This window comes from Somniosus microcephalus, unplaced genomic scaffold (genome assembly GCF_052327205.1).
Source record: "Somniosus microcephalus isolate GS21.2 unplaced genomic scaffold, FLI_Smic_1.0 unresolved_chr1, whole genome shotgun sequence".
Lineage (NCBI taxonomy): Eukaryota > Metazoa > Chordata > Chondrichthyes > Squaliformes > Somniosidae > Somniosus > Somniosus microcephalus.
The window spans coordinates 10,316,109-10,342,552 of record NW_028225179.1 but is presented as its reverse complement, the minus strand read 5'-3'; the positions used below and the strand labels follow the sequence as shown (position 1 = coordinate 10,342,552).

At 51.7% G+C, this 26,444-nt stretch overlaps 1 protein-coding gene across 1 annotated transcript in view; it reads left to right on the top strand.

Moving 5' to 3' along the window:
• Positions 1 to 26,444, top strand: part of LOC147093416 (C-type lectin-like) — a 143,585-nt gene that overhangs the window by 1,054 nt on the left and 116,087 nt on the right. The window contains exon 2 of the mRNA XM_085974314.1: positions 1,352 to 1,547. The gene's annotated coding sequence lies outside the window, so the exon portion shown is untranslated. The remainder of the gene's footprint in view (positions 1 to 1,351; positions 1,548 to 26,444) is intronic.

The window sequence follows — 26,444 nt, the reverse complement described above, 5'->3', positions numbered from 1 at the left end:
CGCGACTCTGGAACCGGCACCAAGGCCTTTCCCCGGAATGGCCCCGCGCCGACTCCGTCCGACAGGATCCGAGTGCGCAGGCGCAGCTCCGAGTGGGGGGGGGGGGTTTGGTCTCCTCTGGGCATGCGCGGTCATTACCCTTGGTGACCGGGAGGGGTCGCCGCTCCGTATGCGCATGCGCGGAATCTCGGCTGTCACTCAACCAACCGCCAGAAGAGGTCGCTGGTGAGACCAGTGAAGGAAGAAAGACTTGCATTTCTATAGCGCCTTTCACCATCAACGGACGTCCCAAAGTATTTTTGCAGCCAATGAAGTACTTTTGCAGTGTAGTCACTGTTGTAATGTAGGAAATGCGGCAGTCAATTAGCAAACAGCAATGTGATAATGACCAGATAATCTATCATTTTTTAATGTTGATTGAGGGATAAACATTGGCTAGGACACTGGGGATAATTCCCCTGCTCTTTCCCACATTACAACAGTGACTTCTTCATTGTAGTACTTCATTGGCTGTAAAGCACTTTAGGATATCTGGTGGCACTATATAAATGCAAGTCTTTCTTTCCTGAAATAATGCCATGGGATCTTTTACATCCACCTGAGAGAGCAAACAGGGCCTCAATTTAACATCTCATCCGAAAGACGGCACCTCCGACAGTGCCGCACTCCCTCAGCACTGCACTGGAGTGTCAGCCTGCATTTTTGTGCTCAAGTCTCTGGAGTGGGACTTGAACCCACAACTTTCTGACTCAGAGGCGAGAGTGCTACCCACTGAGCCACTGGCTGACACTAAAGAGCAAGCAGTTCTGACGAATGGTCATCGACCTGAAACGTTAACTCTGTTTCTCTCTCCACAGATGTTGCCTGACCTGCTGAGTATTTCCAGCATTTTCTGTTTTTATTAAAGAAACGAGGGAGTGATTGCTGACAGGAAGAATGTTGGGTCGTCCTGCGCATGCGCACCTCCCTGGCGGCTGAGGCGAAACACCGACTCGCCCCCACCTGAGCCGCGCACGCGTACCAGATGTTGCGGCTCCGCATGCACGCCCGATGTTCCAACCGCAGGGTTTTGTGTGCTGAGCGTGCGCGTCGTGGACCGATCGGGACGGGTGATTGTAGAGCAGGAGGGAGAGCGCGGGGGGCCATGAGAACATGCGCGGGACTCAGAGTCAACAGAGTGCTTTCTGGAGCGCGGGAGCTTGTGGGTATTACAGCCGCCATTACTGCTGATCCTTTCAACCAACCTGTGCAGCAGCTGGGGCCTGAAAATCAGCTTCACTGCCCCTAGGTTCGGAAAGGGGAAAATTAAACAACAGTTTGCCTCTGATCCTTTTCTGATCTCAATTTACAGGGTTATAAAAGTGGAGCAGTTACAGGCGGGACGCTCAGACCAAGCATCACGTCAAGATCTGACAGAGTCGCTGGATTCATCAGGACCTGAATATCATCGGCCTTTGCACATGGAAGGAGAGAGCAGGGATCGCAACGCAGACAAACCGCACACGTGTTCAGTGTGTGGACGCGGATTCAGCCGATCACCTGACCTGGTGAGACACGTGCACCGTCACACCGGGGAGAAACCGGGTAAAGGTGGGGACGGCGGGAAGGGCTTCAGTTCCCCGTCTGCATTGGAAGTTCAACGGTGCAGTCACACCAGGGACAGTCTGTTCACCTACTCCGTGTGTGGAAAGGGATTTGTTCATCCCACCTGCAAACACACCAGCTTGTCCACACTGATGAGAGACCATTTCAATGTTCTGACTGTGGGAAGAGCTTTAAAAGCCCCCAGGAGCTGAAGGGACACTGGCTCCTACACACTAGGGAGAGGCCATTCACCTGCTCTGTGTGTGGGAAGGGATTCACTCAGTCATCCAACCTGCTGGGACACCAGTGAGTTCACACTGACGAGAGGCCCTTTAAATGTTCTGACTGTGGGAAGAGCTTTAAAAGCTCTAACATCCTTAAGGGACACCAGCGACTTCACACTGATCATAGAATCTACCAGCACAGAAGGAGGTGATACGGCCCATCGTGTCTTTGAAAGAGCTGTCCAATTTAGTCCCAAACCCCAGCTTTATCCCCAGAACTCTGCAAACTAGTCCTCTTCAAGGACTCGTCCAATTACTGTTTGAAAGTTCCTGTGGAACCTGATTCCAGCATCCTTTCAGATGGTGCGTTCCAGATCTGGACAACCCTCCTGTATGAAAACAATTCTCCTCATTTCCCCTCTAGTTCTTTTAGCAACTATTTTAAATCTGTGACCTTTGGTTACCGACCCACTTGCCAGAGTGAACAGTTTCTCTCTACTTGCTCGATCAAAACCCCTCATCATTTTGAACACCTCTATTAGGTCTCCTCTTAACCTTCTCTGCTCTAAGGGGAACAATCCCAGCTTCTCCAATCTCTCCACATAACTGAAGTCCCTCATCCCTGGTGCCATCCTGGTCAACCTCCTCTGCACCCTCTCCAAGGCCTTGACATCCTTCCTAAAGAGTGGTGCCCAGAACTGTACACAAGACTCCAGCTGAGGCCAAAACCCTGCAGCTGAACAAAACCCTGGTTAGACCACACCTGGAGCACTGTGAGCAGTTCTGGGCACCACACCTTAGGAAGGATATATTGGCCTTGGAGGGAGTGCAGCGTAGGTTTACCAGAATGATACCTGGACTCCAAGGGTTAAGTTACGGGGAGAGATTACACAAATTAGGGTTGTATTCCCTGGAATTTAGAAAGTTAAGGGGTGATCTGATCGAAGTTTTCAGGATATTAAGGGGAACAGATAGGGTAGATAGAGAGAAACTATTTCCGCTGGTTGGGGATTCTAGGACTGGGGGCATAGTCTAAAAATTAGAGCCAGACCTTTCAGGAGTGAAATTAGGAAACATTTCTACACACAAAGGGTGGTAGAAGTTTGAAACTCACTTCCGCAAACAGCAATTGATGCTCGATCAATTGTTAATTTTAAATCTGAGATTGATAGGTTTTTGTTAACCAAAGGTATTAAGGGATATGGGCCAAAGGCGGGTGTATGGAGTTAGGTCACAGATCAGCCATGATCTCATTGAATGGTGGAGCAGGCTCGAGGGGCTGAATGGCCTCCTCCTGTCCTATGTTCCTAACTAGTGATTTGTAAAGGTTTAGTGTAACTTCCTTGTTTTTGTATTCAATGGCACTATTTACAAAGCCAAGTATCCCATACGCTTTCTGAACCGCCTCACCAACTTGCCGTGGCACTTTCAAAGACTTGTGAATATGGACCCCCAGGTCCCTCTGCTCTTGCACCCCCTCAAAATAGTCCCATTTAGATTATACGGCCTCTGCCTGTTGTTTCTCCCAAAGTGCATCACTTCACACTTATCCTCATTTAATTTCATCTGCCTTGTGTCTGCTCATTTCACAGTCTGTCTCTGTCCTTCTGAAGTCTGCTACTACTACACTCTCAAAACTTGGCAACATAGTAAATAGTATCATCCGTAAACTTTGAAATTGTTCACCTATACCCAAGTCCAGGCCATTTATATATAACAAGAAAAGCAATGGTCCTAATTCCGACCCCTGGGGGAGCCCACTGCATACTTCCCTCCAGTCAGAAAAACATCCCTCAGCACTGCTCACTGCCTCCTCTCCCTTAGCCAATTATATACCCAAATTACCATCAGCCCTTTAATTCCCTCTGCTTCTATTTTCAGAGTAAGTCTCTTATGTGGTATTTTATCAAATGCCTTTTGAAAGTCCATATATACAACATCTGCTGCACTACCTTCATCAACCCTCTGTTACTTCATCAGAGAACTCAATCAGGTTAATCAGACACGATTTACCTTTAACAAATCCATACTGGCTGCCCCTTATTAATCCATGCTTCTCCAAGTGAGAATTAATTTTGTCCTTGACAATGGTCTCTAGTCGTTCACCCACCACTGTAGGGGTCGCAAAAGCCCCTCAGCCCCCGAAGATCGGGAAATATTAATCCACATCGTGGACGAAATCTTGTGTGATTTAAATTGTCTCTGGGTTGGACAATGTTTTAAAACATACCCAGAACCGCAAAAGGCTGCGTTAAAAAGCTCGTAAGCTAGGCAGCACTTGGACACTGGAATCAAAGAACTTTGTGAAAATCGCACACTTTAAGATTGTACATACATTTTATTAAAAGATGTACTCTTGAGTTTTGGACTGTTTAAATTGCCCAGGGCATAAAAATGGCTGAACAGACCTCATGGAAACAGAATTTTAAAAGGCAGCAGAAAAGGACAGACAGACTGTTAGCATATGAAAAGCTCAGCGCTGCCCTGTAGAAAGTTTGAATGGAGCCCGAGCCGTCAGTCACCCTGTGGTATTGGGCGGGTCCGGTAATCTACAAGCTGCTTGTTTACACTGGGGAGTAGCCCATTTGAATCAGCCAATCATCGGACGGCAAGCACAATGGGTTGTTAACACACATCCATTCACTGAAATTGACTCTACTACGTGATGTCTCCATTTATGAATGGAGGAAGTTAAAAGCCCTTCTCTTGTGTATTCGGACTTTTCGGCGCGAAATTGTGCACGGACCTTTTTGGCGCGAAAACAGCAGGGACTCCCACGGTATAAAGATTAAGCCCAGGAAGTCCTCTGCCCACTTTTTTATCTCTTTTACTCTTTGGACTGCAGGTGAGCAAGGCTTCTGACCCACTGGCAAGACAATCTAGTGAGAAGTAAAGGGGTGGTAATTTAAGGGAAATGTTGCGAAGATTGTAAGGTTAACATTGTAGCCATTTATCCCTCGTTTTTGCCATCTGCCTTCCCCTGTTAAGCAATTTTACTGTGATTACTTTGATCATGTGGTGTTTCTTTAGTTTTAATAAAATTTGACTTTCTTGCATCCAGACCATTTGTCCATTTTTAATATATTAATTATAAGTTCCTCCAGTCAGAACTGGAGGTTTTTTTAGTGATTCGAAACCGCTGATTGAAATTGGTCACAGTGCAGTGGCAAAGGCTGCCTGACCAGGTAAATTACCGTAAACCAGGTAAAGGATGCCCACCTACAAATTGGCGACCGCGGCAGGACTGGAGGCAGTTTTTGATATGATAAGTGATCTGGAGAAAGCATCAGCTCTTGCTTTCAGTCTGTGGGTAGCCCTGCAGAAGTTAGCGGCAGCATGTAAGCTGACCTATTATAGTATAGGTGGCTGGGTTAAGAAGGGTGAGATGAGGGCGCGGGCAGAGGTTACAGAGGCCAAGAATCGGGAGTCAGGGTTTGAAAAATGCCAGGCGGAGGTAGAACGCCTCATAAGAGAGGTGAATGAGGGTGTGGGAAGAAAATGCACGCCTCACACTAGAGGTCACATAATGCCAGGCAGTGATAGAGCACCTTGTGCAGGAAGTCACAGAGGCTAGGGACAGTGAGATGAGGCTACAGGAGGAAAATGCACATCTCACCCAAGAAGCTAGCGAGGGCAAAAGCCACACGAGGCACAAGATAGAGTTCCTAAAGTGCCAAATTACAGAAGCAAAGAGTAACGAGATGAGACTGCGGGAAGAGAATGCCCACCTCACCTCAGAAGTAACAGAGCAGGAGGAAAAGGTTAGGGAGGTAAAGGCAGCTTATAAGCTAGCCTGCGAACAAAGATTTAGTGGAGCAGATCATACCACATGTAACAGAAAGATAGAGAGTTTGGGTATGGAGTTATTAAGGACTAAAGGGATGGTATGTCTCATAAATCCGAAGGGAAGTCCGTCGGGCAGTATCAGCAGCCCAAATCAAACCGCCCCACAGGCAGCACCCAGAACAGAGCTGGCTAGGGAATTAGAGATCCCAAGACCGCAGCCCACAGCTCCGAGTTTTGAGGAGCTCTGGCAGCAAGAAGGGGTGGACAATGGGGTGGTAGGAGAACGCCAGCAAGTCCCACTAGGCAGGCGGGGACCAGGACCAGTGTACCCCCTTCGACAACGAAGGTACGGTCCGCCCGTGAATGATAATGACCCAGGGGCTGTTCAGCATACCTATCTGGTACACCATGATACCCAACAGCTCAGAGGCCTGGTGAAACATATTCCCCTGCTCTCTGAAAAGGGAAACCCTCAATGCACTTCCAAGAGATAACACAGGTTGCCTGTTCTAACGGCTGTGATGACGAAGAGAAAGCCAAAATGTTGCTTTTCTCTGTAGATAGTAAGCTCTATCAGACCCTTTCAGATGAGGCTAAGCGAGGGCAGAAGGGTTTTGAGGACCTAAAGGAGGAAACACTGGAAGCCATGTGTGAAGTCCACACCTCAATAATACATGGACTGCGGGAGAACAATTAAACAGGTATTTTACTGAACAGAGGGTAACGTCAGACTGAAGTACAGAAGCCTGCTAGGGCCTTTTATACAGGGGTGGTCACTGCCGGTACTGCAGTATAAAATCAGTTCTCTTAAATGTACATACACAACAATTCCTCCCCTTTTAGATAAACAGTACATAACATTCATTTAACAACTAAATAATAACTAATTACAATTACAATTTTCTCGGTACTATATACATCAACTGAAATAATGATTTATAAGTTCAGTCTTTGAGGAGGCTTCCTAATCCTGACTGGATAGCGCCTTTCTCGAGTATCCTGTTCTTGCGGTGGAGTCGATTCTGGCTCATTGTCATTGGTTGGTTCGTCAGCTTCCAATACCACTGCTTCTGAGGTAGACGCAATCTGTACTTCAGGCTCAGTACCAGGTGCACATGCTCGTGGTATAGGTTTGGCTTGTTCCTGTGACTCTAGAATCTGGTCAGCATAGCGTCTCACGATGCTCTCTCCAATGTCCACTGTGTACATTCGTGGTCCCTGCTGTGTGCATATCGTTCCTGGCTGCCATTTTTCTGTTCGGTAGTCACGGGCCAAGACTGGTTGTCCTATCTTGAAGCTCCTGGTTGGCTTCTCATTGATGTGCTGGAATTGCTTATCCTCAACATCCCGTCTTATGTTTGGTTTGAGCAAATCCAGGCGACATCTTAGCCTTTGGTTGAAGAACATTATGGCTGGAGCTTGGTTGGTGACTGCATATGTCGCATTCCGGTAAGCAAACAAGAAATGATCTACCTTGTGTTGTAGTGGTATGTCATCATTATACATTGCCTTTATTGCCTTTTTAAAGGTCTGAACAAACCTTTCAGCCAATCCATTTGTGGCTGGATGATATGGGGCAGATGTGTAATGTTTCACCCCATTATTCCTCAGAAACCTCCGGAAATCCTCGGACACAAACTGTGGCCCATTGTCGGAGCAAATCTGTTCTGGCAAGCCATTCCTGGCGAAGATGGTTTGTAGGACTGCAATAGTTTTCCCCGTGGTGGTGGAGGACATTTTGATGACCTCTGGCTATTTCGAATGGGCGTCCACGGCGATTAGAAACATTGAGTCCATAAATGGACCAGCATAATCAATGTGTACCCGTTGCCATGGAGATGAGGGCCACTCCCATGGGTGTAGAGGGGCCTGTGGTGGTGCATTTTCGGCTTTCTGGCATCCTGAGCAGCTCTTGGTCAGGTCCTCGATTTGTTTATCGATTCCCGGCCACCGCACATAAGCCCTGGCTAGGCTTTTCATTTTTACCCCTCCCAGATGACCTTCATGAAGCTCATTGAGCACTCCGTCTCTCAACTTGGGTGAAATTACCACTCGGGATCCACATATCAAGGTCCCCCGGCACACTGACAGCTGTTCTCTCCTTGACGAGAATGCTGGCAACAGTGAGTCGCCATGTGCTGGCCATCCCTTCACCATCAAATCATAGACCCGAGAGAGTGTCAGGTCATTTCGGGTTTCCTTCTCTATACTTGAGTTTGTAACAGGCAGACATTCGACTATGGTCGCATGGAATATCTCAACAGGGTCCACTGCAGGTGCTTCCTCTACTGGAGGCAACGGTAAGCACGACAGCCCATCAGCGTTTCCATGCTGCTTCGTACCCTTGTATTCTATGTCGTACTGATGTGCCCCTAGAAAAAGTGACCATCTTTGCAGCTGTTGTGCCGTCATCACTGGAACGCCCTTCTTTGGGTTAAAAATGGAGACCAGGGGCTGATGCTCAGTCAGTAGGGTGAATTTCTGCCTGTGTAGATAGTGATTGAACTTCTTCACCCCCACACCAGGCTGAGGGCCTCCCTGTCAATCTGGGCGTAGTTACGCTCGGCTGAGGTTAACGAGTGCGATGCAAAGGCTATTGGCCTCTCTGAATCGTCGAGGAATTTGTGTGACAGCACCGCTCCAATGCCGTAGGGAGACGCATCACATGCCAACCGAATCGGTGGTGTTGGGTTGTAGTGGGCCAATACTTCTTTTGAAGTGATTAGGCATTTACATTTCTGAAAGACACGCTTACACTCATCACTCCATTTCCATGTTACTCCAGTTTGCAGCAGGGCGTTCAGTGGGTGCAGAACTGTAGATAAATTCGGCAAGAACTCATGGTAGTAGTTCACCAGCCCAAGAAACGACCTCAGTTGCGACACATTTTCCGGTGCTGGAGCCTTGACTACAGCCTCAATCTTGTCTGGGGACTTATGCAACCCTTCCTCATCAATCATGTGGCCACAATACGAGATTTCTCTCCTGAAGAACTCGCATTTGGGGCGGTTGATTCGTAGCCAATTTTCCTGCAATCTAGTGAGCACCTGCTCCAGGTTGGCAAGGTGTTCACTGTCATTTTCCCCCGTCACCAGGATGTCATCCAAATAACACTGGGTCCCCGGGATCCCTTGCAGGACTTGTTCCATTGCCCTCTGCCAAATAGCCGGGGTGATGCTACACCAAATACCAGTCGATTGTACTGGTAAAGGCCTTTGTGAGTGTTTATCGTGAGGTATTTCCTAGATGCTTCTTCCACCTCCATTTGTAGATACGCTTGGGCCAGATCAATCTTCGTAAAGCGTTTCCCTCCAGATAGTGAGGCGAAAATATCTTCTATCCGTGGAAGTGGATATTGTACTGTGTGCAGGACTGGGTTCACAGTTACCTTGAAGTCCCCACAGATGCCAACCTTCTTCGGCTCCCCAGGCGTGCTGCTCAATGATTTCTTCATTACAGGAATGATGGGTGTGGCCCACTCGCTCCAATTCACCTTGGACAGCACACCAGAACGCTCCAGACTCTCCAGTTCTGCTTCGACGGCTGGGCGGATCGCGTACGGCACCGGTCTGGCCTTAAAAAATTTTGGGTTTGCGTTATCTTTGATTTTTATCGTTACCTTTACTCCTTTTAGAGCCCCAAGTCCTTGTTGGAACACCTCTTTCGCGTCAGTTAGAATTTGTGACAGTCATCCAGGTGCGACGTCATCATCCTTTTTGTCAGTCACAGTTAGTGCCTGAATGGAATGCCAATCCAATTGTATTTTCCGGATCCATTCACGTCCCAATAATGGTGGTCCTCCATCTTGTGGTATATATAGATACAGTTTCTGTGTTTCCTTGCCGTTATATTTAACTGGCACCCTTATTTTTCCTCTGGGGTAGACATTTTGCCCCATGTATGTCTTCAATACAATGGACGTGTCCTTTAAGAGAATGTGTGAGAATAGCCGCTCATAGTCTCGTCGATTCATGACAGTTAGGGCTGATCTTGTATCCAATTCCATCTTTACTTGGGACCCTGCTATCATGAGGGTGACCCAAATGGTTCAGTGATCCTCCTTTGTGATCACGTTGTGTAACTTTTGACAACTTAGTCTCCTGCTCCCGAAGTCGTTATCACTCTCCTGATCTTCTGAACTACTGTCTGTCATTTTTTTTACTTTTTTGTACTTTTCCTTAGTTCTTGTAGTGTTGGTTTTCTTTCCCGACCTGCAGACTCTTGCTATATGTCCCATTTCCCCGCATTGCCTGCATACTTTGTCCTTAACCCAGCAGTCCTTCTGATCTTGGGTTGTTCTGCCGCAGCGATAGCACTTTTCTGCTCCATACGCCATTTAGTTAGCGCTGTATTCTTGTGGTTTCTGTTGTATTTCCGCAGCTCCCCGTGCTGCTGCTTCGTAGGATACTGCCATGCTGAAAGCCTGTTCTAGCGTCGGGTCCTTTTCCGAAAGTAGTCGTTTCTGGGTTCCTTCACTATGGAGCCCGCAGACAAACTTATCCCGTAAGGTGTCTGCCAGTCCTGCTCCGAACTGGCAGTGCTTCGATAACTTGCATAGTTCCGTAAGATAGTCAGCATTGTTCTCATCTCTGTGCTGGTTTCTTTTACGGAACTTGAATCTTTCTGCTATCAGCAGCGGTGTAATTAAATTCCGCAATAGGCCGTACGTTCTCGCGCCCATTAAATTTAATAATACCGACGCCTTCTTTCCATTGGCCACCTCATTGGCATTGCAGTATACATCAATTCTTTCCACATACGTGGTCCAGTCTTCTACCTCGTTGTCGAAAGCAGTGATACTGCCACTCTTTGGCATCTTGGGTGATTTAAAATGGCACCTCCCGCGCTTTTCCTTCTTCCCCCAATGGAATAAAATGGCGCCTCCCACGCATTTCCTTCTTCCCCTTGCTGGCACGCTGCTCCTAGCGTTCTACAGGGTAATGGTGGTGACCCGCGGCTTCGGCGCGTCTCACTTTTCCTTCCCCTCGTTTATTTTCTCTCCGCTGCCTGGTTCTTGAGCACCGACCACGCCCTGTGCGCTCCACCCTCTCGCTCTCTCTTTCCTCCTGGCGACGCTGCGCGGCCCCTTTTGCAGAGCCGCTCGATCGAGCTTGAGCCCGCCGCAGTCTGGAAGGGTCAACGCACAACCTGCTACCAGCACGATTTGCTGGAACACCTTGACTGGGGAGCCAAGCCCAGCTCTCCACAGCCTCTCCCGCAATTCTCCGAACACCGATGGACCCTTGGGCGGTTGCCCGCGGTCGTCACCCGTTGCTCTGACTTCGACCTCCAAGAAACTTCTTCTCAGGGAAAGATTCCCTGCAGGTGAGTTCGAACTTGCTCGTCGCCACTGTAAAGTCTGCGCCTCAATAATACACGGACTGCGGGAGAACAATTAAACAGGTATTTTACTGAACAGAGGGTACTCTTTTAGTTTGGACCAAAAAAAAACCAAATTGGACTGTAAATTAACAAAAGTTCAACTAAAACTTAACAAATCAAATTAAAATCTGGTTTTCCGGGTTGATGATGCACTCCAGTCCCTGCGGCACCCACCGGTCGCGGAAATACTCAAGCGCGCCGGCAGACACCACGTGTTCCATCTCCAGGGCCACCCGGGCTCGAACATGGCTGCGGAAGAGAGGCAGGCAATCCGGCTGGACGACCCCCTCAACAGCCCGCTGCCTGGACCAATTGATGGCTTTTTTAGCCAGGCCCAGGAGCAGGCCTACAAGGAGGTCCTCCAACCTGACTGCTCCCCTCCGCACCGGGTGACCGTAGATCAAGAGCGTGGGACTGAAGTGCAACCAAAAATCGAGGAGCAGCCCCTTCAAGTAGTGAAACTAGGGCTGCAACCTCTCACACGCCATATATATGTGAAACACGGACTCCTCCAGACCGCAGAAAATAAAGGCAGCCTGGGAGTCCGTGAACCTATTTAAAACCATATTGCACGGGACCGCTCCGTGCAACACCCTCCAGGCCAAGTCCCCGATGGAACAAGGGAGGACTCCCGCGTAGAGAGCCCTCCATTGGGGACCTCTGCCTCCACCGGTCGGCAAGACGCCACGCCAAGGCGTGTCCGGATGGCAGACGAAGATGGCAAAGTGGAGAGTGTGCAGGAGCAGCCCGTACAGGAAACCCCTCCACGTGGAATGAAAAGGCACGGAGGGTATTTCCTCGAGACGGCTCAAGTTGTGAGGCGCCGGTTCCCGAGGGGAGTTTCGGGGCCGGGCGCCGATGAGGAATTCTGTCCGAACGGGGGTAAGCTTGGACGGGATCGCCCCACATGCTTGAGCTGCCTCGATACACCTAGTGGAGCCAGGGCCCAGTGCCACTTTCACCGACTCGATGGCTTTGACCGAGAGCCGGATGTTGGCCCAGGACAGGCGCCGCGCCAGCTCCTCCGGCGCCATCCAGCCCGCTCCTCCGCCATCGAGCAGGTCCCCGACTCTGGTCACCTTGCCAGGCACAGCCCTGTGCTCCGCCAGCCACCCGAACCCGTGGTCGTGGAGGTGCGGATTCCTGAGCAGCGGCTTCCGAAGGAGAGCCGCCGCTCCTGATGGGGGAGAGCTCCGCTTGGAAGCGACGTAGTTCCAAACCCATAGCAGTTCCTGGTAGAAGACAGGCAGCTCCCGCAGGCTGGCACGCCTGCCGCCCACTTTCACAAACAGGAGCTGCATGTTGTAATTGAGGCCGTGCAGCTGGCGGAAGAAATACGTCGCCAGCGCACACCATCTCGGAGGATTCTTGACGTACAGGTATCTCTGCAGCGTCTGAAGATGGAAAGTCGCAGCCTGGGTGTGAAGGCACTCCAGCGCCTGACCGCCCTCCCCAAGCGGTAGACACAGAATCACGGCAGAGACCCAGTGCTTCCTTTTGTCCCAGAAGAAGTCGATGAGCTTCTTCTGCAACTTGGCGACAAATGCAGGGGGAGGGATCAAAGTGACCAACCGGTACCACAACATGGCGGCCACCAGCTGGTTTATGACCAGCACTCGACCCCTGTAGGACAACACTCGGAGCAGTCCTGTCCAGTGTCCTAGGCGAGCGGTGACTTTGGCCTCCAGCTCTTGCCAGTTCGCCGGCCAGGCATCCTCGGCGGGGTTGAGGTAGACTCCCAAGTAGAGGAGGTGCGTGGTGCTCCAGGCGAAAGGCCTGAACTTCCGCCACTGACCCACCAGGAGTCCGGAACATTTCTCCCAGTTGATCTTGGCGGAGGATGCGTCCGAGTAAATCTGCTGGCATTCCCGCATCCTCCGCAAGTCAGCGGGATCTGTGACCATGAGGAGCACATCATCGGCTTAAGCCGAGAGGACCACCTCCACGCCTGGCCCTTGCAGAGCCAGTCCCGTCAACCTCTTCCGCAAGAGGCGCAGGAAAGGCTCCACGCAAACGGCGTATAACTGACCGGACATGGGGCATCCCTGATGCACCCCTCTCCCGAAGCGAAGGGGTGCCGTTAACTTTAATCAGACGCTCCGCGGCGGCGTACAGAAGTTGGATCCGGGCGACGAAATGCGTCCCGAACCTGAATGCGCGCAGAGTCCCGAAGAGATACTCATGATCCGCCCTGTCGAACGTCTTCTCCTGATCCAGGGAAAGGAAGGCGACCGACAGACCAGCACTCTGGGAGTGGTGGACCAGGTCCCGGACCAGATGGATGTTATTGTGGATGGTCCAGCCCGGGACCATGTAGGACTGGTCGGGGTGGATCATGTGGGCCAGCACGGTGCCATGGCGAGCAGACATGGCCCTGGCAAAGATTTTATAGTCCGTGCTGAGGAGGGAGACCGGGCGCCAGTTCTTAAGGAGGCGGAGATCGCCCTTCTTAGGCAGCAGGACAATGACCGCCCTGCACCAAGAGAGGGGCATCTCCCCAGTCACCAAACTTTCCCCCAGGACCCACGCGTAGTCGCCCCCCCAAGACGTCCCAGAACGCCCTGTGGAACTCCACGGTCAGCCCGTCCAGCCTCGGGGACTTTCCCCTGGAGAGCTGGCGGAGGGCGTCGGTCAGCTCCGCCATGCTTAGCAGAGCGTCCAATTTTTCGGCGCCCTCCGGGCTGACCTTCGGCAGGTCCTCCCACAAAGCTCTGCGCGCATGTTCGCTGGATGGATCCGGAGAGAACAGAGCCCCATAATAGGTGCGGGTCTCCGCGCTGAATTCCCTCCGGATCCAAGACCAGAGATCCGTCGTCGGCCAGCAGCCCCAAGAGCTGCTTACGGACCCCCCATCTTTTTTCCAGCGAGTAGAAGAAGGGGGAGCCGCGGTCCAGGTCCCGCAGGAGCTGGATCCATGACCTCACATACGCGCCTCAGGACCCGACGAGCTGCAGGTCCTTCAGCGCGCCCCCCTTCTCTTTGTACACCTTCCGCAGGGCCGGGTCTTCGACGACCTGACCGAGATGGGACTCCAGGTCGAGCACCTCCTTCTCCAACCGCCCGACCCGGGCCTCCCGCCTCTTGGTCGACCCCTTCATGTACCCCTGACAGAAGAGATGGACGTGAGCCTTGCCCACGTCCCACCATGGCCTCAAGGAGGGGAAGCCCCCCCTGCTTCCTTCTCCAGTCGGCCCAGAACCGACGAAATGAATCCCGGAACCGCACGTCCTCCAGCAGCAGGTTGTTAAAATGCCAGTACGCGGAACCCCCCCCCCCCAACGCGTGCAGCGGAGCGAGCTCTGCCCACACCAGGTGGTGGTCCATGCACGGCACCGGCTGCATGGAAGCCGCCGGAATGCAGGAGACGTACGCCCGGGAAATGTAGAAGCGGTCGATTCTGGACCTTCCTCCCCCAGACCTCACGCTAGTGAAGGCGCTGGAGTCATGGTGGCGATTTCGCCAGACGTCCACCAAGTCGAAGGACCCGACCAGGTCCCTCAACTTCTCCATCGCCGCCGGGGGACCCGAACGGTCGCTCGCCTCGAGGGTGCAGGTAAAGTCCCCCCCCCCCCCCCCGAGGATGACGCACTTGCCCACGTCGACGGAGCCCAAAAGAGTGGACACTTCTTCGAAGAAGCGCACTTGCTGCGCACCGGTCTGAGGGGCGTACACATTCACTAGATGGAGTGGCACGCCCCCCAGGTGAACAGTGACCTGGAGCAAGCGGCCCGGCACGTGCTCCTTGACCCCCAAGATCTCCGGCTGAAAATGCGGGGCCAACAAGATAGCCACCCCACTGGAATTGTTGGAGAGGTGACTCATGCTGACCCCTCCTTGCCACTCCAGGAGCCACGTGGCTTCATCTCCCGGAACGGTGTGGGTTTCTTGCAGGAAGCACACCGCATACTTCCCGTCCCGAAGGACCGAGAAGTTATTGAATCTACGGCGCGCCTCCCTGCTGCCAGTGATGTTGAGGCTGGCTATGGTTATCTTCATGTCAGAAGCATAGTGCAACCTCTACATACACCTAACGGGGGGAGGGAGCGCAGCCGCTGGTCAGCCGCCACTTCCTCTGCAGCCCAGTGAGGAACATTTTGAGCTGACGCAGCTCGAGCAGGTTCACGCCCTCATCGCGCCCATGATCTTAACGGTGGCGCGGACGGACACGATGAGCAGCGCCAGCTCCGACCACCTGTCGAGGGCCAGCCGGATCTTATTGTGCTGACCCAGGCACATGGCCATAAAGTTCCAGAGTTCCCCTCCGGGAATGAGGGGAGACTCAGCGAGGGGCACGAGGTCATACATCGCCTCATCAGCGCTGGTGTCCAAATCGTCCTCCGTGCCCATCACCGAGTCCCCATCCTCCTCCAGGGGGTCATCACCAGCGGCCGACCCATCCATCGCGCAGTGCGCAGCGAATGACTCGGCCGCACCCGCCAGCCCCGCCTTCGCCCGGATCCCACCCCCAGGATCGGTGGCAGAGGATTCCTCCCTGGGCTCCTCTAGGGGTGCCAGGCCAGAAGACGGCGATGGTTCAGAGCCCCCCTCCGCCTCAGATGCCAGAACGACCGGAGAAACCGGGGAGAGAACAATTCCCAGCTCCTCCAGTACGTCCGGCACCAGAGACACAGCCAGGGGGCCATCCTCCTCCCCGCCACCAACCTCCGGCCCAGCGGATGGGGTGTTTTGAATTAAAACCTATACCAGGTCGAGCAGCCCCTGGGAGATGTCCGGGTCGCATTGGGCGAGCTCATTTACTTCAAACTCGCCCGACCCGGACCACAGGCCGCCCGACCCGGCGAAGTGTAACGGCACAGATAAAATGGCAATTGCCGCGGGTTGATCCGTGACCTCCCCCACGGGCAGGGTCTCGTCCCCATCCCCAGGAGGCACGTGTCGGACAGACACATCTGCCTCAGCCTCCCGAGGGACAGGTGACCCCTGCCGATCACTGATGATGACGACAGCGGGGGGGGGGGGGCGCAGTACCCGCGGCGGGCAACAACTCCCCCTGCTCGGAGGGACCTTCCTCCTCCCGGTCCTCCTCCTCTTCCAGGGGTTCGCGCCTTTTTAACATGGAGGGAGCGAGGGAGACCTCCATGTCTGCAGGGGCCTCCTCGTCCGCTCCCTCCGGTGGAGCAGGTTTGTCGGGTTCCTCGGGCCCGAGCCCGGCCGCAGGTATTGGCGTTTCCGCTATGGTGGTTGCAGCCACAGGCTCGGGCACGAGGCCCCTCCCACTCACGTCTGCCCCGATTAAATCCGCGAGGAGTGTGGGTGTAAGGGGCTCAAGGGGCAAGGGCTGGCCCTCCACGGGGGGACCCGCCCTAAGGTGTTTAGTTTTATTCCGTGCCTTCTTTCCGACCAGACGCGCTCCTTCCCCCCCCGCCGGAGGCCTTGGTGGCATCGGCCTCCGGCGTCGACCGCGCATCGGTTACTCGGGATGTGCGGGCAGACCCGGGGGGAGGAGCGGCGGCGGTGCCAGCCTCGGCCGCACTAGACGATCTGGCGGCCTTGGAAGCGGGGCAGTATTTCCTGAGGTGCCCACCTCCTTGCAGGCATGGCACCGCACACCATCCGACGTCCAGAAGACGCGATAGGCGGTCCCCTCATGGAGGACGACGAACGCCCCATCGGTGTCCTCCTCCCGTGCCAGCTGGATAAACAGCTGGCGCCGGAAGGAGAAGACGTGGTGAAGGCTGGCCTCCCGGAAGCCGGGCGGGATGGGTGTGATCCCCGACCCCACCTCCCCAAGTTGGCATAAATGGGGGAGGAGGAGCTCACCAGGAACATAGGGCGGGACGTTAGAAATGACGATCCTCTGCATGGTGGCCTCGAGAGGATCCACCAGCAGGAAGGTCCCGCCCACGGTGAGCCACTTGGCGACGGCCGGGGACACCGCCCGCTCTGACCCCAGGAAGAACACTGCCTTCCCATACATTTTTGAGGCCGCGACGATGGCTGAGGGGTCGACAGCCCCAGCCATGGCTTTAACGCAGGCCTCAATGGTCATAGTGGGGTGAGTGTAGCTCTTCACCCCAAGCTTTTTTGTTATAAGTTTAAAGGGTGACGGGGCAGCAGAAGCAGCGGGAGCAGCTGTGGCTGTGGCTGTGGCTGCCACTCCCGCATAAGTCCTGGCTGGCCCCACCACCGGCGAAGATGTCCGAGGCCTGAAGGTGTTAATGGCCTCAGGTATTTTTTTTGGTCCTCTATTGAGCAGAGGGAGCTGTTTAAAATGAAGGCACACCTCTCCCCTTATTGATTGAAATTGGGAGAGGGGCATTCTTCCCTCTGCTCAATAGGCAATTAATAAATAAAGATGAAATTGAAGTGCCTCAGAGAAAGAGGCAGAGAGAGACAAAGAGAGAGAGAGAGAGAGAGAGAGAGAGGGGGTGGGAAGGAGGGAGGCCACAAGGGCAGGGTCGCCACTCAGGATGGTGGGTGGGTGGGTGTTGGCAGGGGTACACTCTCCGAAGGAAATTTAAAGTCTTTGATGGTGGTGGTCTTCTGGCAGGGGGAGAAGATGTCTTCACCTGGGAGAGCTGGAGATGCCCCAGGCTCATTCCCACACCAGGTCTTAATGAAGTAATAAATGAAATTGGGCTTCACCTAGGCAGCTCCAACTGTCCCAGGTCAGGCAATAGAAGAGGTGCTTATTAGTGGTGTGTGTGGCCTAGTTTTTAGCAAGAGACACACACACACACACACACACACACACACACACACACACACACCTATCTGCAAAACAAAGTCTTTAGGAGACCAGATAACACCCACCTGAAAATGTTCAAAAGATGTTATCCTTCCCTCCTTCCAAACAGTTGTTGGTTGTTTCTCTCCCCTCTCTCCCTCTCCTGAAGTGGAGGCCAATTTGGGGAGGCAGCAATGGGAAAGGCCTCTCCCCTGGTTGATGTTGTTGCTGGCCTCCTTTCTCCTTCTCCTCCTCTGTCCTCTCCAGGCACCTCTGTTGTTGTGATGATGGTGGTGAAGGTGGTGATGGTGACCTATCGTTGTCCTCCTCTTCCTGGTCAGGAGACCACCACATTCCACTCTCCACTCTCCTGGTTTGGCTGCTCCTTCTCCTCCTGCTGACTGAGGCAGCTGCACAGCCAGCAATGCTGAGAATGAGGCCTGAACAGAGGGTAACGTCAGACTGAAGTACAGAAGCCTACGAGGGCATTTTATACAGGTGTGGTCACTGCCGGTACTGCAGTATAAAGTCAGTTCTTCTCTTAAAGGTACATACACAACAATTACCATCTCCTTTTGCCTTGAATATCTCACCTATAAATACTATAAGCCCCAAACCATCACTACATCTTCAAATACATTTTTTAAAAACATCACATTTTTAAAATAAACTATAAATTACATGAAATAACGATTTTAAACAATAATTTAAATTTTTGAAAAAAATATTATTTTCTAACGTGGCAAAAAATAAACTTAACTTTCTTTAGACTATTTAAAAATAATGAAACTGTGGAAAAAATGTTTTAATTTTAATTAATTCACCACTTACCTTGTAAAAAGCAGGCCTTGCGACTGCTTTTTAAATGTCTAACTTCTGGAGACTTACCTTCCCGGGAAAACCTGCAAAAAAAAAAATGTAAGTTCGATGCTCACACGCTGCCTCTGCTACGCACGTGTTCCACCTCTTCACCCCTTCTTTCAGGGGAATGGAAGTGCTGGTTTCCCGCGCATGTGCAGTGCATGCATGAAACCGGCACTTCCATTGGGATTACGGGTGAGTACCCCATGCGTACTAACCCGTGGAGACCCGAATTTCTGGGCCAATGTCTCTTAACCTCTCCTGCCTTCTATCCTATCACAGACCTTCCCTCACGTTCTATCATCCCCACCCCCCTTTCCCAGCCCCTGCCCTTGCTTAAAAATCTGTTCCATTTCCTGCTTTTTTCCAGTTCTGACGAAAGGTCATGGAGCTGAAACGTGAAATCTGTTTCTCTTTTCACAGAAGCTGCCTGACCTGCTGAGTATCTCCAGCATTTTCTGTTTCTATATCAAAGTAAGGTGGCCTTTGTCCCTTTAACACTGTAACTGTTCCCATCACACTCCACCATTCACTGCTGTATCGAGATCTTGACCCAGTTAAATAAACTGATTATCTCTTGTGTTAAAATTGTGGGGAGAGGAATGTGTGAAACATTTGTCCCGCTAATATCAGTAGCTTTGGGTTTCTTTCTTTTCCTCATGTATGAAATAGTGGGGTTGGCTGACTGCAGCAGCTGAACATCCTGTAACACCTCCACACACTAATGCTCCTGAACAGGGGACAGCTGAGGAGGGAAACATCACAAACTATCTGTCCGAGACTAGACAGAAAGTTACTTTCACTCCTCAATTGTCACTTGTTCTGAAACAGAAGGTGTAGAATTGGTGCACATTTCAGTCACTCTTTTAAGGCAAACCAGGTCTGTCCAATAGATTGTGTGAGGGGAATGTTTGGAACAGAAATTCCAGATACGATTCCTGATAGTGGAAGGGGGCGCATATTTAATTTGTTCTCGGGCTGTGGGCATCGCAGGCAAGGCCACATTTAATGGCCATTCCTATTGACCCTGAGAAGGTGGTGGTGGGCCTTCTACTTAAACTGCTGCAGTCCTTGTTGTAAGGGGTGGTGTGTGGGTCAGCTTCACCTCTGACTTACGAGCGGTTCGAATCGCTCCCACTTCCTTGGTTCTAGACCTCGGACTTATTTGTGGGGTTTGATGAAAAGTGCAGCAGACAACTGAATCTTGGTGAACGAAATAAGATTTTATTTGAGAAAGAAAATATACAACACAATAATCTTAACACTCTAAATTGGGGGAACACTTCGGAATATACGAGGGAAAATAACAATAAACGGAATACTTCACCCCTCCCAATCCCACTTCACTTGCTAAGTTGGGCTCCAGAGGACCAAGGATGATGCTCACCAAAACGACTTCTTTTGACAGTTGTAGAGGTTTGCAATTTCGGGATTCTCTAGATGTGTCGGTTGGGGCCTGCCATACCCCGGACGTGGTAGAGGATGTCACCTGCGTGGCTGGTCAGTCTTTGTGAGTCCGCTGATGCTGTAGTGTGCGTATTGGATCAATCAGGTGAGTACCCAATTTCTTTTGGTTAGAAGTAGGGTTCAGAGTCTTTTCGATAAAATCTTACCATAGGGTAAGTCAGGATAGTTTGTACAGTGGAAAAACTTGCGGATCTTCGGTTTCTTCCAAGTTGGTATCTTGTTGGTCGCAGTGGCCCAATATTACCCGGTTGCTGGTAATATTTGGTTGTTTGTTTCGCGGGCCCTGGTCTGCCACGAGGTCTCTGATGGTGTGTTACTTCTTCGAGAGTGAGAACTGCTTTGAGATGCTTCTTCTTGGACTGGGCTGAACTTGATGACTTGAATTGAACTGAACGACGAACTGAACTTCCTCCAGCACTGAACTGCTTGAACTCCTTCGAACACCTTCCTACTCCTTCCCACTGTTTGAACTGCCTGATCTGAAATCAGGCCTTCAATTATACTGATTGGGGCCTGCTAATCTATACACCAAATCAGTTCTGGCTTATTGTTAGTTTTGGCGGGCTCATTAATATTGATTGGTGTGAATTGCTTAATTGGTTTTGGGATGGTCCCATCGATCTTAACTTGTTTTAAGAACGTGTACAGAGGTTTTGTGATGGTCCCATCGATCTAAGTTTTTTTAATAACGTGTACAGTGGTTTCGGGATGGTCCCATCAATTGTTTAACCTCTTGTTTAATTGCAGTAAATTTGTCTTTTCCTGTGGGGGCCAAGGTTCTTTTGTTGGTTGGAGGCATGTTTTGCATTATGCAAGGTTTTGGAAGGTCCTGTAATTTTGGCGTGAACTGCTCTTCTGTTGGTCTATTGTCAGTATGTATAATGACTGAGACAGTCTAGATAGTCCCCAGATAGCTTGGTTAATGCCAATACCCAAAACTGTCCATATACAGAGGCCAATCCCAATTCCTTTATTGCAGCCCCTTTCTTCTTCCACAGGCTCGAACATGCTTTTAAAATAAAAAACAAAATCCTGCGGTCCTTGATTTTTAAATCTCCTTTTGGCCCAATATTTTTATACCAGTCCGACATGGTTTATTAACAGTCCAAACATCCCTTCTTTAGGGTAATCTTCTTGGTTTTGGGGAATCTGCTGAATTTTGTGAATCTTACATTGTGGTGGTGGTGCTCCCACAATGGTGTTAGGTAGAAAATTGCAGGATATTGACACAGAGACGATGAAGGATCTGTAATTTACGTCGAAGGCACAATGGTGTGTGACTTGGAGAGTAACTTGATGGTAATAGTGTTCCCATAACAATGGTGTTCTTGTCCTTCTCAGTGGTAGTGGTCACAAGGGCGGGAGGTGCTACTGAGTAACATTGGTGAATTGCTGCAGTGCATCCCGTAGATCGTACACACTGCAGGTACAGTGTGCCCGTGGTGGAGGGGTGGTTATTGCGTTCAGTGGCACGGGCACCGATCAAGTGAGCTGCTCTGCCCTGGATGATGTTGAGCTTCTTGTGTGTTGTTGTAGCTTCTCCCATCCAGGTGAGTGATGGATGTTCTATCACCTTCCTGAATTGAGCCTTGCAGATGGTGGAAATGCTTTGTGGGGTCAGACGTGATCCACTCATCACAGAGTACCCAGCCTCTAAACAAATCTTGTAGCCAAAGTGTTGATGTGTCTGGTTCAGTTATACTCCTGTTCAATGGATGTTGATGTTGGGGGACAGGCAGTGGTGGTGCGATTCAAAGGCAGGGGAGGTAGTGTGGTGGAAAAGTTACCTGACACATGTCAGTCCAAGATGTTTGCAGATGGTTCAAAGACTGGCTGTGAGGTTGATAGTGAGGAAGAAAGCTCTAGACTACAGAAAGTACGATCAGCAGCGTTCTGAATGCAGCTGAACACTGTGGAATCATCATTTGAACAGCCGCACCCCTGAACTTATCTTGGAGGGAAGGTCATACATGAAGCAGCTGATGATGGTTGGGCCAATGATGCTTCCCTGAGGAAGTCTTGCACTGATGTCCTAGGCCTGCGATAATGGGCCTCGGAAAACCATGACTATCTTCATTTAGGTCGGGTGTGACTTCAGTCACTGGAGGGGTTTCACTTTGAAAGTCAGTGTTGGGTTCAATCCCACTCCAGAGACTTGAGCACAAAACTCTGGCTGACACTCCAGTGCAGTACTCAGGGTGTGCTGAAGTTTTGGAGTTGCCATCTTTCTAATGAGATGTTAAACCAAGATGTCTGCCCTCTCAGGTGGACGTATAAGATTTCGTGGCACTATTTCAAAGAAGAGTAGCGGAGTTATCCCTGTTGTCCTGGCCAATATTTAGCCCTCAATCAATATCACTAAAACAGATTATCTGGTCATGATCACAGTGCAGATTTGTGGGAGCTTGCTGTGTACAAATTGGCTGCTGTGTTTCCAACAATACAACAGTGACACACTTCAAAAGTACTTCATTGGCTGTAAAGTGATTGGGATGCCTGGTGTCCTGAAAGGGGCTGTATAAATGCAAGTCTTTCTTTTATTAATCTGATAAACCAATGCTTATTTGTACACTAAAGTGAAGGTTTCATAATGGGAGCATGTGCAAAGGGTTTAGCAAAACTCATGACAATTTGAGTGGACAGATTTTCTGTCTGGTTTGGCGCCTTGCTTAGATGGCGATGGGAGTTTGTCTATTGTCATAACATCAGCTCAGTATCATATAATCTTTCTGTGTAACTCACTTCCTTGTGATTAGAGAACAGCCAACATTGATACAAGTGAATGTTGTCCAACGTTTTACCCAAACTTGGCAGTCATTGAAGAAGAAATATTTTGGCTGCAGTAAATTTTCACCTGAATGTAAATATGTGACAATTTTGCCATCAATTATTTTGCTTGGTTTGTTTAATTGGTCTTCCTTTTAACTTAGAATAGCTTCCTGAGGGAGAATTCCGGGCGTGTTGTCAACTGGTGATCTTTGTAAACACACAGTCCGTACATCATCTTCTGTTTCACTGGGTGATGTAGCCATCTTATAGAATCACAGGGAGTTATTTTAACCCCTCCCCTGCCTGGCGCTAATGGTACGGGTGGTGTGGATTACGATGGTGGCGGGATTTTGCACCACATTCCCGATTCGTTCCTACTCCCCACCATTATAATTCACCTGAAATCAGGCACTGCATGGCCACCCATGCCAGAGGAGCTGGGGCCTAATTTAAATAGCAACATTGCACCCCAATGATGTCATCAGAACGTGCATGCTATTTTATCATTGAGCCGACTAAGTCCCACACAGTCACAAAGACACCAGCTAAAGCTGGGAGCAGGGTAGCTACTAGGCATGGGAGGCCCAGTGAATGTGTAGGATTCGCAAAATTGAACTTTATATTATAAAGGGTCGAATGGCAGAAGATGCCATGATTTTTAAAGACTGTTTTAAATGAAGCCTAGGAAAAAGGGGCTTTCAAAATGGCCGCCAGACCCCATGACCAACTTATTGGGACACATTAAAATGGTTCCTGCAAATCCTCAGACAGCTTTGTGGATTCAGCCCACAGTAAGTTCTGGAAGCCATTTCTGATAGAACGAAACCAGACACCCACATATACATATAGATTGAATACAGATCCAGTCGAGATCGGCCTGTAGATAAAGGCCTTCTAAATGTTTACCCAGACAAAAGGAAACAGTGTGGCGACATGCCACCATTGGACATAATCCGCTCACGGCGGCACGGACAGTTTACGCAGGCGCACTGCCGGCAGCAGCCGCCCCCAGCCGTGGGCCCTTTCCTCCGGCAACTTGTTTCCCGCAGGGACAGGCTGCCGGGAGCACTTCCTGTCTGGGGAGTATTTAAGTGGTTGGGTGGGCTTTTTAAGCAGTTGTTTTGCCATGATGTAAATTAAAGCAGTTGTGTTCCATCAACTCTGGTCTTGACTCCCACGTTTGCCGCAGTATCTCAACACTGGTGACCCCGACGCTCAGGACGAATCCTAAGCTAGCATGGCGGATACAAACGCAGTCACGGTTAAACTACCGGACTTTTGGCAGAACCTGGCCGAGGCCTGGTTCGTTCAAGCCGATTCCAGCTGAAAAGCGTTACAGTCGACACCACGAAGTATGACTACCTCATCGCCTCTCTCACCTGCGCCACAGTCCCTAAGGTTTGGGCAGCGCTGCAGGATCCACCAGAGGAAGGCAAGTACGATCATCTGAAGGCTGTGCTCCTTAAAAAATTTCAGGCGTCCTCCTACCAGCGCAACTGCCAACTCCTCGACCTCCCAGGCCTTGGTGACGCTTCACCATCAGACCTGCTTTCCCACATGCTGTCCCTCTCGGACGACAAATAACCCGGCGCCCTCTTTTGTACGCTTTTCATTCGGCAGCTCCCCACCAGCATCCGCCCGCTCATTGTGGAGTCTGGCTCCATGGACCTGAACGAGATAGCCGAAATGGCCGACCGGCTGCTCTCCGCGCAGGCCGCCCGCGACGTCGCGCCCGACCTCACGGCAACGACCATGCGGTCTCCCCGGCTCACTAGGCCCGACCGCCCTTCCACTCCGGGTCACTGCTACTACCACACCCGTTTTGGCACTAGGGCCCAACGTTGCATGCCACCGTGCACTTTCAAACCCTCCCCCGCACCGGCCCCAACGATGGCCGTGGGGCAAAAGGGGCCCCTACTGTACATCACCGACGACAGCACCAACCGCCGATTCATGTGCGACACAGGAGCCCAGCACTGCATCGCCCCCGCCTCCGCCCTCGAAATCCAATGTGGTGCACGGGGTGTCACGCTGGCTGCAGCCAATGGCTCTGACATCCGCACATACGGCACCCGCGTGGTCACACTCGACCTCGCATGCCGCCGCTACCGCTGGGAGTTCCTCACAGCCAAGGTCCTCTGCCCACTCATCGGCGCCGACTTCCTACGCACCCACGGCCTCCTTGTCGACATTCCGAGGCACCGCCTCGTCGACATCAACACTATGGCCCCCATCCCTGGCGCAGTCACCCCGGCCCGTTCTGCCGGCCTGACGACCTACTGCCTCATCAGAGCCACGGTCGAATACTCGGCACTACTAGCCGAGTTTCCCGCCCTCACTAACCTGACCTTTTCGGCCAAAGCCGCCAAACACGGTGTGGAGCACTATATCCCCACCACCGGCCCCCTGGTCTCTGCCCACACCCGCAGACTAGACCCGGCCAAGCTGGAAATCACGCGGGCCGAGTTCACCACCATGGAGCAACTCGGCATCATCCGCCGCTCCAGCAGCCCTTGGGCCTCACCCCTCCACATCAACCCAAGCCCGGCGGGGACTACCACCGCCTCAACGACGCCACCACCCCCGACCGATACCCGGTGCCACACATCCAGGACTTCTCGGCCCGATTGGCTGGATGAACCGTCTTCTCCAAGTCGACCTGGTGCGCGGTTACCACCAAGTCCCTGTTCACCCCGCAGACATCCCCAAAACGGCCGTCATCACCCCATTTGGCCTGTTCGAGTTCCTGAGGATGCCCTTTGGCCTCAAGAATGCTACCAGGCTTTCCAGTGCCTTATGGACTCAGTCCTCTGGGACCTGAACTTTCTATTCATCTATCTAGATGACATTCTTGTGGCCAGCTCCTCCAAACAGGAACACCTCAAACGCCTTCGCATCTTGTTCGGGCGCCTAGCCCAATATGGGCTTATCCTCAGCCCAGCGAAGTGCCAATTCGGCCTAGCCGAGATCGATTTTCTCGGCCACCACATCACCCCTGCTGGGGCCGTCCCCCTGCCCAACAAGGTGCAGGCCATCCAGCAATTCCCCCACCCTAAAACCATCAAGGGCCTCCAGGAGTTCCTCGGGATGGTGAACTTTTACAACAGGTTCATCCCCAGAGCTGCAGCCCTCATGAAGCCCCTATACGATTCCCTTCGAGGTAAATCCAGCAAGATGGCCGTAGTCTGGACCGCTGATGCGTCAGCCGCCTTCGACGCCACCAAAAATGTGCTCGCCGACGCCACCCTGCTCGCGCACCCGAGGGCCAATGCCCGGGTCATGCTCACCACCGACGCCTCCGACCATGCAGTCGGAGCCGTGTTTGAGCAGTGGGTCAATGGCGCGTGGCAGCCACTTGCCTTCTACAGCCGCCAACTGCGCCCCCCGGAGGTCAAATACTCTACTTTCGACTGCAAGCTCCTCGCGCTCCACCTGTCGGTCCGCCATTTCAGGTTCCTCCTGGAGGGCCGCTCCTTTACCGCGTACGTGGACCACAAGCCACTCACATACGCGATGGCCAAGAACACTGATCCTTGGTCCGCTAGGCAGCAACGCCAGCTCGCGGCCGTGTCTGAGTTTACCACGGACATCCAGCACGTCTCCAGTAGAGACAACGTTGTCGCCAACTGCCTTTCCCGTCCCACCATCTGCACAAATCACCTAGCGGTCGACTACGCGCAGCT